The sequence below is a fragment of the Diaphorina citri genome, unplaced genomic scaffold, assembly GCF_000475195.1.
Source record: "Diaphorina citri unplaced genomic scaffold, Diaci psyllid genome assembly version 1.1 scaffold1212, whole genome shotgun sequence".
Classification (NCBI taxonomy): domain Eukaryota; kingdom Metazoa; phylum Arthropoda; class Insecta; order Hemiptera; family Psyllidae; genus Diaphorina; species Diaphorina citri.
In genome coordinates, this window is record NW_007378641.1 from 38,661 (window position 1) to 48,056 (window position 9,396).

Genomic DNA, 9,396 nt, shown 5'->3' on the forward strand with positions numbered 1-9,396 from the left:
AATTTTTAGTGGATGTGCCATAAGTACACCACACTAATTTTAGATTTTTTGTCAAATTGATAAACATTATATAAACATATTGAATTGAATAGATACCGGAGATCTCGGGTTCGATTCCCAGTGTTAAGAGTCGAAATTTTCTCAGGATTTCAAGTCTATGTACCTGTTCAACTGTAATTTGTAATTCGAAAGAATTGCCAAAAGAATTAAACCGACCTAATGTTCTTTACCGTAACAATTTGATGTGTGGACAAAAAAAGGTGATAATCTGAATTGAAAATTGAAGCTATCATAATAGAAGACTTCAGGAAAATAGATCATGAAAACCGTCAGGTGAAGATTTTTGCTATGAAAAATGCCATAAAAGCCTATAAAGACTTGCTTTTTTGCTTATTTTGCCATTATATTTTAAGCATTTTTGGGTAAAATATAAAACTTTAAGAACAAAGAAAAAAAAAGTAACTAAAAAAGAACTGAAATAGTGGTTATGCAGTTGGGAAAACATTTAGCATGAATGGTCGATTCCTATGGTGCTGGTGCCCCTCTAAATCATCGATCCAAGGATCAAATTTGCGAATATATTTCTTCTTCTTCTTCTTCTTCTTCTTCTTCTTCTTCTTTTTGTTTCTTCTTCTTCTTCTTCTTCTTCTTCTTCTTCTTCTTCTTCTTCTTCTTCTTCTTCTTCTTCTTCTTCTTCTATCTAATATATCTACATTGGTAAATCACGCAAAAGCTGACAAGTGTGAAAATTTTTGCCTGTGATCTTTTTCCGCCACACACTTACATGACACGCCGCCTGTGGCGGGTATTAGCCCTTGAGGCACCAACGTCAGCTCGGGCTTTTTTGTCTTTCCTTTTACTTGGGATAGCTCCTCAGGTGTTGTCCTCGTTGCGTGTGCATTCTGAAATAGCCAGCAGTAAACGGTCACTTTTCAAGATAATGCCAACCAAGAGTAAAACGTTCCTTAACAGCTTAACTTCAGTGATCTGTCGGGAAATACTGCCATCAACGTTCTATTGAATCTATACTGCCTCTAGCTGAGAATTTTCCATGTAAGAAGGTAAGAACTTTGTATTTTATGTATATTTTTTAACTTTAAATAGGCACTACACGGCTTTTCAAATTAAATGGGCCGCGGGTTCCATTCTCAGCAAGAAATCCAAACAATATCACCATCAGAGATTCAAATAATTCACAATAGGTATTCCGTATTTAAACTATGTATTTACAAAATGCACAGAATTATGCCTTGGTTAATTGTCACTTAAATTTTAAACGGGGCTTCAAAAAAAACCTGTCAATATTCAGCAAGAAATCTAAACAATATCACCATCAGAGATTCAAATAATTCACAATAGGTATTCCGTATTTTAACTATGTATTTACAAAATGCACAGAATTATGCCTTGGTTAATTGTCACTTAAATTTTAAACGGGGCTTCAAAAAAAAACCTGTCAATATATGAGAATTTCTATTTTAAAAAGGTCAATCAATCACAATTTAGCTAAGCAAAGTTCTAGAGTTTTATGATTTTGATCTTTGAAATAAAATGAGCAATAGTTACAATTGGATAAGTATGTAGGTATTATTTATTTTTATTTTTTACAGATAATAGGTACCTAAGTTACTTGTGACAAATATACACAGTCAAATCCTTTCAAAAAGTCCTTTTTTTCCCGATCGAGAGAGGTAGGAACAATTCGATACAAATTGGCGCGAACTTTTTTAACAAGGGTCACTTTTTTCAGTCTTGATTCTCTCGTCACCTCTTGATTGTCAATAAATCACTGACTGATTGAAAAAATTGGAAAAATCTAAAGTGAAACAATTATTTTTTTTTTTTACAGAAAATAGGTAGGTACCTAAGTTACTTGTGACAAATATACACAGTCAAAATCCTTTCAAAAAGTCCTTTTTTCCCGATCGAGAGAGGTAGGTACAATTCGATACAAATTGGCGCGAACTTTTTTAACAAGGGTCACTTTTTTTCAGTCTTGATTCTCTCGTCACCTCTTGATTGTCAATAAATCACTGACTGATTGAAAAAATTGGAAAAATCTAAAGTGAAACAAAAATCCAGAAGGTAGGTAGTACACGATGTTCAGTCTGTTATCAGTAAACATGTGATAGGAGATGTGATGGGTATAAGATGGGTTGAAGTGGGTAATAACGTGAAGTATATATTAGACAGTAGTGCCTTGTATTCAATCAATGTCAATCACTCGCTACATGAGTGGCAATAGTAAGAGTTGCAGGTGCCAATATCTAATATATCTACATTGGTAAATCACGCAAAAGCTGACAAGTGTGAAAATTTTTGCCTGTGATCTTTTTCCGCCACACACTTGCATGACACGCCGCCTGTGGCGGGTATTAGCCCTTGAGGCACCAACGTCAGCTCAGGCTTTTTTGTCTTTCCTTTCAGTTGGGATAGCTCCTCATCCTCAGTAGTTGTTGTCCTCGTTGCGTGTGCATTCTGAAATAGCCAGCAGTAAACGGTCACTTTTCAAGATGATGCCAACCAAGAGTAAAACGTTCCTTAACAGCTTAACTTCGGTGATCTGTCGGGAAATACTGTCATCAAAGTTCTATTGAATCTTTATTGCCTCTAGCTGAGAATTTTCGATGTATAAGAACTTTGTATTTTTATGTACATTTTTTAACTTTAAATAGGCACTACACGGCTTTTCAAATTAGATGGGCCGCGGGTTCCATTCCCGCCCGGCTCTCTCTTAAATTCTTATGGAATGTCACCGGATGTAATTTGTTCCCAGCCCAGATAACCATCAACGTTCTATTGAATCTATATTGCCTTTAGCTGAGAATTTTCCATGTAAGAACTTTGTATTTTATGTATATTTTTTTAACTTTAAATAGGCACTACACGGCTTTTCAAATTAGATGGGCCGCGGGTTCCATTTCCGCCCGGCTTTCTCTTAAATTCTTATGAAATGTCACCGGTTGAGTGTTGGCGTCCAACCCACTACCCGGGGGGTGTCTACACTCCACAGATAATTGCACAACTTTGTCATTTAATTTTTATCTCTTGTGGTTGTGTCTAATATCTTAACATTGTAACAAAGCGGTTAATATACAGGGGGTTTAATCTTAAATGGGACACAAATAGTGATGAATGGCACAATATAATTTGTTCCCAGCCCAGATAAACATTTTTGATTAGAGAGATCTGTCTTTTAATATGAACCCCTCTTGAGGGTGTCATATCTGTCATATTTTCCTTAGTTTTTCCAGCGAGCGATCCATTTCCTCCAATGGTAAATAAAAAATAATAATAAAAAAAAACTTCGGCTAGACAAATTGATTTGTCGGAAGACATGTAGGTATGTAGGCGCATCAATCCACGCGACCCCATAAGGTCTGCTAAGGTTTTATCGTCCCGAAAGCGGAGAGAGGACGTTATGAGAACAAACCTCATCTGTTCAGGATAAAGTCCGGACTGGTTACAAGGCAGACGCGGAAAAATCGTCAAGATAAACCTGGAACTCGGTTTGTTCATTTAGTAATGGTACCATAATCCCATTCACAATTAATGAAAGACCCAGTAAGTAAACCTACTCTAATAGGTACTTGGGCATAAATGACTATCAATATTAGCACAGTGTGAGGTGAATCTTTCCAGGGGATCAGTTACAGTTCCCTCTGTCAAACCACTTTACAAAAAACGAAAATTCTGTTTCAATGAAAATTAACCATCTTTCTTTACCGATATGGTGGCAATGAGATTTTTCATGCTATCTCAGAGGCAAACCTTTCACTGGTAAGGTTATAATATTTCAGGCTTTTGAGTCTCGTTTAGAACTGGGATTTTGACTAACTACCTACTTAGTTATCCTCACGCGGCTGAGTGCACCTCTAAACAGTCACTTGTACCGAATAATCCATAATTATCCAGATATCAACCACGCACTACGTTGCTGAACTTCAGTGATCCGTTGCAAACGGTGAATTCAACCTCGATATTTTTCATACCTACCTATCTCGTGAAAACCAGGACCTTCTGCACGTTTGTGTTCTCCTGAACCATGCTCGTAATATTTTATTATGTACGGTAGGTACATTAGACTGATATGAACAGGTGATTCAGAGTTCATTGACCCCAGGACTTGCGTTAAGATATTGTAGTACAATATTGTGTTAATGATATTGCAGTACCTACTAGTGGTTCAGTCAACTGAAGAACTCAGAAAACGCACCCTCAGGGGGTCCTTTGAGTCTCGATCGATATCAAAGTCAAATGGAAAAAGGTCCTCAAAGAATGGATGAAACTTAGTTTACTTAGTATTAGTACGTATACGTATGAAATTTAGTATGAAAAAGTCTGATAGGACGTTTTTTTTTTTTCAAGTCCGATTTAAGAGATGATCAGTGTGAGAGGCTGGTCCAGAAAGAAATTCACTTCGCGTTGTTGTTAATTATGATGATGAGACTTGGAAAATTGCGGAAAGCCCAATCGATGTTTTTGGATTTGATAAGTTTTTATTTACGATTCGAGAAAATTGGAATGTCTGGAATTTTTTTATTTTTCCTTGAAAACCGATTATTATTGATTGGGAGATAATTAGGAGATATCAGATTATAGCTGTTTTCTCATGAATTTTTTTTAGTAAGTAGGTATACCTATAACTTTACAGATAAAATTAATAAAAAGAATGTTTAATCAAAGTTATGATGTATGAATTAAATAAAACCACGCGATGTTAAAACAATTAAATAAATTATCTTTAATATGTTTGTTTCTTCTTCTTATTCAACTTCTTCTTCTTCTTTTTCAATGTACGAGAAGAGATAGGTAGGTAGGTACCACTACTTGAGTACTTTACTCTTTCTGCAGGGTCATTGACCTCTCTAGCAACATACCTAGGTATGTACCTTACTAGTTACTAGGTATCTCTATCTCGCATACCTACTTAGTACCTATCTTGCTGTAACCCATCGAACGGAATGAGTTAACAAGTTTTATATCGACGATTTTGAAGTCTGTTTGTTTGATTAAATTATTAATTATACAAAGATAAGGATTTTGCTGATTAGATTTTGGACCCAATCGGGCTTTTTGGTACCCACTGAGGACCTTTTTCTGATTGAGTTCTACAATTTCTACCTACTTAGAACAGTGGAGCTAAGCAACATTCAACATGGTGGACAAATGGATAGGTAGTCGATTTTTCGTCTTTTTTAAAAGTAATTTGTTCAAGTTTCTTCACAATCTAAATACAACCTATCATACTCGTACATAGTACCTACTTACATACATACAATAATAATTCCTACCTACATATTTGTTCAATCTCAATATTCTCAAGTTCACTAAATATTTCGACAGGGCTTCCTCTTTAGTACCTTCCTACTTACACTACTTCTCTACCTACATATTTGTTCAATCTCAATATTCTCAAGTTCACTATCCTCACATCACTTAGCCAGCCTAGTTAGCTTAGTTGGTAGCGCGAAAGAATGTTTAATCAAAGTTATGATGTATGAATTAAATAAAACCACGCGATGTTAAAACAATTAAATAAATTATCTTTAATATGTTTTTGAACACAAAAAATGTTTTTGAACAGGTATTTACCTAAGATAGGTAACAATTTTAACAAATAGTCAAAGAGCTAAGTTATTTGTCCCTCCAAGAACTTTCTGGTAGGTAAATTGATTTTCAAGTCTGTCTTTTAAATTAAAGTTTATCAATAAGAAGTAGGGGATATAAAATACCTTTCGAAACATTAAAATGTTTAATAAAAGTTCTAAAAATAAAAGGTTTTTTTTTCTTCTCTGATTAGGAATTTGGCACAAGATTGTGTTGAATACTGATAAGTGATTACGATTTCTCTTCAGTTCTCAGTCGAGTTGTGTTTCCCCCTCATAACAACCATCTCATAACGACTTGAATATGATAATTAGTTCTAATCAATGATATAAAGGCAGGACAGACCTTAGAATAGACTAGGGGGGTACACATTAAATTGTAACTTTAAAATCTACGATAAGATATCTCATAACAACCATCTCGTAACGACTTGAATATGATAATTAGTTTTAATCAATGATATAAAGGCAGGACAGACCTTAGAATAGACTAGGGGGGTACAAATTAAATTGTAACTTTAAAATCTACGATAAGATATATTGAAATTTTTGCATGGTTTTTTGAACACATCCACCATTAATAGTGGAGACGCCAAAATTACAAACTCAAGGAATATTATTAATTTCATTATTTTAACATTATTATTTAAATGAATAGTCAGACAACCTCCGTGGCCGAGAGGGTATCATATTAGCCGTGCACACCAGAGGTTCAGGGTTCAATTCCAGACAGAGTCGTTTTTTTTCGGTTCTGCGCATGGAATACGGGGTGTACTCAGCCTCGAGAGGATAATTGAGTACCTTACCTAACTTTAAAATTAGTAGGGACCAGTTAGGCTATTACCAGTGTAATAGTAAAGGAGACTCTTATTAATGCTTCTGATATCCGCGAAAACTCTGTCTCGTCACAAATGAAGAGGTCTATCAAAAAAGATCCATTTCGGGACTGTTTTCGCCATTTAAAAATGGCTCTTCTGTCATAGAAATATCACAGGACACACTTAATTAGTTCAAGATTGAAATAGATATTCTTAAATCGATCCTGGGTCAATGTGAAGGATTTTCCTCCACGTATACAAAGTCTATTTATGTATCAACATGCAAGGACATTACCTCGGGGCTTATACGGCCTCTTTGTAGTGTTTGTTAAAGAAGAAAAATCTGGTAGGAACCTCACACGACTTCCTGGTCGTGAAGAAAAGTACACGTTTTTAATTCCTTGTTCTGAGAGATGGGGCTATACATAGAGAGAGGGTGATAGAAAGGAAAATCTACAGAAATCTGCTAAATACATACCACGGGGAACCAGAAATGCGTCAAGAGAAAAATATAATAATAATAATAATTAGGTACATATTATGCACTGTACAGTGTACATACAATGAACGTAGGTAAGTAGCTAACTACAACGTCATGTGCATTGCATGTAACTTTAATTCTTAGAAAATTAACTGCTTTTTTTTTCAGGATGTTTAGATAGTTTGTTTGTTGTTGCAATTTAGATGCAAATTGGGAATGGTTTTATTTTTATTTTAGGATATTAGGAATATTTGATTACCTATACCTATAACTCTATAAGTAGGTACCTAAGTTACCTATAACTACATACATACTTATAACCACCTGCCTTGGTGGTGTAGTGGTCAAGGCGTTCGCCTGGTAAACAGGAGGGCGAGAGTTCAATCCCAGCCGAGGTATGGAATTTTATCCTCAATATAATTTGAGAATTTTACCACAGTAATAGTAGTAGCCTACTGCTGAAGTAGCACAGAAATTAATGGATGCAAACTTCCCCATACTAAGAGAGTCACCTCTCTTGTCTTGTGGGTAAAGTGAATAGCACGTTGAATACAGAATACACATACACTATTTCCAAATAGCGAATAGGTTCCTAGTGATCCAAGAGACCCAAAAAACACAACCCAGACATAAAGTTCTGAATTTCGCTAGAAATCAACTCATTTCCTTTTCAGACTTGTCGGTTAAACGAATTGTTTTGGGCATTGCAGTCGGCTGTGTGCCAGGGGTGTATGCGGTGGCAAACAGATTGCCTAGGTACCGCGATATTTCCTAGTACCTACCTAGAGGTCCCTATGGATATTGGGCAAAATATTTAGAGGTACGCTCGCGCTGTGTACCGCCAAATAATAAATCTGAAGTTGTCTAATGGCAATGTGAAAACCCTATTAAACCAATTTATTTCAGGGAAAAACACTGAGAATTACCACGTGGGTCACTCACGATAAGTAACAACGAATATGGTACGTGTAGACGGGTGACAAGGGAGGACAATGAACGCTTGTTCTCTCTCGTATATGCATATTAACCCAATGGTCTAGTTAATATGCTGAAGTAAAGGGACTTTTCAGTCCTATATGCGAGCAGTATAAATAAGCACTATTATCGCGCTGTGTACCGCCAAATAATAAATCTGTTGTCTAATAGCAATGCGAAAACCCTATTAAACCAATTTCCAGGAAAAAAACACTGAGAATTACCACGTGGGTCACTCACGATAAGTAACAACGAGTATGGTACGTGTAGACGGGTGACAAGGGAGGACAATGAACGCTTGTTCTCTCTCGTATATGCATATTAACCCAATGGTCTAGTTAATAATATTATGTAAGTGTGAATTATTATCATTATCACCTACTGAGATTGATAAGGTAACATAACAAATGTGCTATACTCTATTGTTCTCGAAGCAAGATCTAGATTCTAGAATATCTAAATTCTAGAAGGAACGCGAACGGGTTAGGTTGTATGGAAATGTAGGAATTATTGAACCATTGAAGTGAGCTCTAAGTTTCAACACTACTGTTTTGCATAGAGTTTGTTTGTCTGTGTCACGATAACTATTGAACGTTTGTCCAATTTTCATGAAATTTGACAAACATGTTCAACACACTAAGTGTGAATTATTATCATTATCACCTACTGAGATTGATAAGGTAACATAACAAATGTGCTATAGGCTATACTCTATTGTTCTCGAAGCAAGATCTAGATTATCTAGAATATCTAAATTCTAAATTCTAGAAGGAACAGGTTAGGTAGGTTGTATGGAAATGTAGAAATTATTGAACCATTGAAATGAGCTCTAAGTTTCAACACTACTATTTTGCATAGAGTTTGTTTGTCTGTGTCACGATAACTATTGAACGTTTGTCCAATTTTCATGAAATTTGACAAACATGTTCAACACACAAAGGAAATTTTTCGTTATATTTTGGAGCACCAACGCCTTTAGCAGACTTTACCGGCGTCAGAAGAATAGAAACGATAACGCATAGTACCTATAGGAGACAGTGAGACGAAATTCTGAAAAGGCTCTCTGTTTCATTATAAATAATTTAAAATATGTGGGTATAGATTTTCAATTTCTGCACCAAAATGGTAGCGTGACAATTACAGAAGATTCAAGAAGAACAAATTCAACATAACTGCGCCTCAATTTAAATCTACATTGCTGAAATTCCCACATCAAAATTAGAATCTCATCAATTTCGTATCAATTAATTTATTTATCTAGCTGTCATATTAATTGATTCGAACATTTCAATAGCGTGACAATTACAGAAGATTCAAGAAGAACAATTTCAACATAACTGCGCCTCAATTTAAATCTACATTGCTGAGATTCCCACATCAAAATTAGAATCTCATCAATTTCGTATCAATTAATTTATTTATCTAGCTGTCATATTAATTGATTCGAACATTTCAAATTATTATTATCAGTGATTTTGAGCATAAAAAAAAAGAAATTTAGCTCGGTAACCTA

At 35.3% G+C, this 9,396-nt stretch overlaps 1 long non-coding RNA gene across 1 annotated transcript; it reads right to left on the minus strand.

Annotated features, from left to right (window-relative positions):
* Positions 1 to 1,403: 1,403 nt before the first annotated feature.
* On the minus strand, positions 1,404 to 2,238 carry LOC113469747. The gene is made up of 2 exons (XR_003393075.1): positions 1,865 to 2,238; positions 1,404 to 1,621 (listed from the first exon to the last, which is right to left on the minus strand). It is a non-coding gene; the product is annotated as an uncharacterized LOC113469747 (long non-coding RNA).
* Between the last annotated feature and the right edge of the window lie 7,158 nt (positions 2,239 to 9,396).